The sequence below is a fragment of the Antennarius striatus genome, chromosome 6 (genome assembly GCF_040054535.1).
Source record: "Antennarius striatus isolate MH-2024 chromosome 6, ASM4005453v1, whole genome shotgun sequence".
In the NCBI taxonomy this organism is placed as follows: domain Eukaryota; kingdom Metazoa; phylum Chordata; class Actinopteri; order Lophiiformes; family Antennariidae; genus Antennarius; species Antennarius striatus.
The window spans coordinates 2,565,001-2,567,500 of record NC_090781.1 but is presented as its reverse complement, the minus strand read 5'-3'; the positions used below and the strand labels follow the sequence as shown (position 1 = coordinate 2,567,500).

The 2,500-nt window shown below is 39.6% G+C and overlaps 6 non-coding genes across 6 annotated transcripts in view; all 6 read right to left on the bottom strand.

Moving 5' to 3' along the window:
• Positions 1–4: 4 nt before the first annotated feature.
• On the bottom strand, positions 5–123 carry LOC137597979 (5S ribosomal RNA). Its single transcript, XR_011036312.1, has one exon. It is a non-coding gene; the product is annotated as a 5S ribosomal RNA (ribosomal RNA).
• A 375-nt stretch (positions 124–498) lies between these two features.
• Positions 499–617, bottom strand: LOC137597978 (5S ribosomal RNA). The gene has a single exon (XR_011036311.1). It is a non-coding gene; the product is annotated as a 5S ribosomal RNA (ribosomal RNA).
• Positions 618–1,002: 385 nt separating this feature from the next.
• LOC137597976 (5S ribosomal RNA) lies at positions 1,003–1,121 on the bottom strand. The gene has a single exon (XR_011036310.1). It is a non-coding gene; the product is annotated as a 5S ribosomal RNA (ribosomal RNA).
• A 332-nt stretch (positions 1,122–1,453) lies between these two features.
• LOC137597817 (5S ribosomal RNA) lies at positions 1,454–1,572 on the bottom strand. The gene has a single exon (XR_011036173.1). It is a non-coding gene; the product is annotated as a 5S ribosomal RNA (ribosomal RNA).
• A 388-nt stretch (positions 1,573–1,960) lies between these two features.
• On the bottom strand, positions 1,961–2,079 carry LOC137597816 (5S ribosomal RNA). The gene has a single exon (XR_011036172.1). It is a non-coding gene; the product is annotated as a 5S ribosomal RNA (ribosomal RNA).
• A 369-nt stretch (positions 2,080–2,448) lies between these two features.
• LOC137597815 (5S ribosomal RNA) overlaps positions 2,449–2,500 on the bottom strand; it is a 119-nt gene continuing 67 nt past the window's right edge. The window contains exon 1 of the ribosomal RNA XR_011036171.1: positions 2,449–2,500. This exon is cut by the window's right edge and continues 67 nt beyond it. This is a non-coding gene — a ribosomal RNA (5S ribosomal RNA).

Below are 2,500 nucleotides of genomic sequence, written 5' to 3'. Positions count from 1 at the left end.
AAAAAGCTTACGGCACCTGGTATTCCCAGGCGGTCTCCCATCCAAGTACTAACCAGGCCCGACTCTGCTTAGCTTCCGAGATCGGACGAGATCGGGCGTGTTCAGAGTGGTATGGCCGTAAGCAACTATGCTGGTCAAAAAAACCCTATATAAAGGTGGCATGGCACACACATAGCTTGCTTCAATACATACATACATGCATAGATGTATAGATGTATAGATGCATAAATAGATAGATAGATAGATAGATAGATAGATAGATAGATAGATAGATAGATAGATACATAGATACATAGATAGTATTCATACAAAAGTCATTGCTAGTCAGCCCTAACTTATACAACATTTTTACTTTTCTCTGGGATCAATTTCATTTCATCTTTCAATCAATTCATTCATCAAACTTTTATTAAATACAACTTTAGCTCATAAAACAACTTGACTCGTCTGTCTTTCCTTCCAAACGCCCTCTGCTGGCGGGGGGACAGAAAAAGAAAAAGCTTACGGCACCTGGTATTCCCAGGCGGTCTCCCATCCAAGTACTAACCAGGCCCGACTCTGCTTAGCTTCCGAGATCGGACGAGATCGGGCGTGTTCAGAGTGGTATGGCCGTAAGCAACTATGCTGGTCAAAAAAACCCTATATAAAGGTGGCATGGCACACACATAGCTTGCTTCAATACATACATGCATGCATAGATGTATAGATGCATAGATAGATAGATAGATAGATAGATAGATAGATAGATAGATAGATAGATAGATAGATAGATAGATAGATAGATAGATAGATACATAGACAGTATTCATACAAAAGTCATTGCTAGTCAGCCCTAACTTATACAACAACATTTTTACTTTTCTCTGGGATCAATTTCATTTCATCATTCAATCAATTCATTCATCAAACTTTTATTCAATACAACTTTAGCTCATAAAACAACTTGACTCGTCTGTCTTTCCTTCCAAAGCCCTCTGCTGGCGGGGGGACAGAAAAAGAAAAAGCTTACGGCACCTGGTATTCCCAGGCGGTCTCCCATCCAAGTACTAACCAGGCCCGACTCTGCTTAGCTTCCGAGATCGGACGAGATCGGGCGTGTTCAGAGTGGTATGGCCGTAAGCAACTATACTGGTCAAAAAAACCCTATATAAAGGTGGCATGGCACACACATAGCTTGCTTCAATACATACATGCATGCATAGATGTATAGATGCATAGATAGATAGATAGATAGATACATACATAGATACATAGATAGTATTCATACAAAAGTCATTGCTAGTCAGCCCTAACTTATACAACAACATTTTTACTTTTCTCTGGGATCAATTTCATTTCATCATTCAATCAATTCATTCATCAAACTTTTATTAAATACAACTTTAGCTCATAAAACAACTTGACTCGTCTGTCTTTCCTTCCAAACGCCCTCTGCTGGCGGGGGGACAGAAAAAGCTTACGGCACCTGGTATTCCCAGGCGGTCTCCCATCCAAGTACTAACAAGGCCCGACTCTGCTTAGCTTCCGAGATCGGACGAGATCGGGCGTGTTCAGAGTGGTATGGCCGTAAGCAACTATGCTGGTCAAAAAAACCCTATATAAAGGTGGCATGGCACACACATAGCTTGCTTCAATACATACATACATGCATAGATGTATAGATGTATAGATGCATAAATAGATAGATAGATAGATAGATAGATAGATAGATAGATAGATAGATAGATAGATAGATAGATAGATAGATAGATAGATAGATAGATAGATAGATACATACAAAAGTCATTGCTAGTCAGCCCTAACTTATACAACATTTTTACTTTTCTCTGGGATCAATTTCATTTCATCATTCAATCAATTCATTCATCAAACTTTTATTAAATACAACTTTAGCTCATAAAACAACTTGACTCGTCTGTCTTTCCTTCCAAACGCCCTCTGCTGGCGGGGGGACAGAAAAAGCTTACGGCACCTGGTATTCCCAGGCGGTCTCCCATCCAAGTACTAACAAGGCCCGACTCTGCTTAGCTTCCGAGATCGGACGAGATCGGGCGTGTTCAGAGTGGTATGGCCGTAAGCAACTATGCTGGTCAAAAAAACCCTATATAAAGGTGGCATGGCACACACATAGCTTGCTTCAATACATACATACATGCATAGATGTATAGATGTATAGATGCATAAATAGATAGATAGATAGATAGATAGATAGATAGATAGATAGATAGATAGATAGATACATAGATACATAGATAGTATTCATACAAAAGTCATTGCTAGTCAGCCCTAACTTATACAACATTTTTACTTTTCTCTGGGATCAATTTCATTTCATCATTCAATCAATTCATTCATCAAACTTTTATTAAATACAACTTTAGCTCATAAAACAACTTGACTCGTCTGTCTTTCCTTCCAAACGCCCTCTGCTGGCGGGGGGACAGAAAAAGCTTACGGCACCTGGTATTCCCAGGCGGTCTCCCATCCAAGTACTAACAAG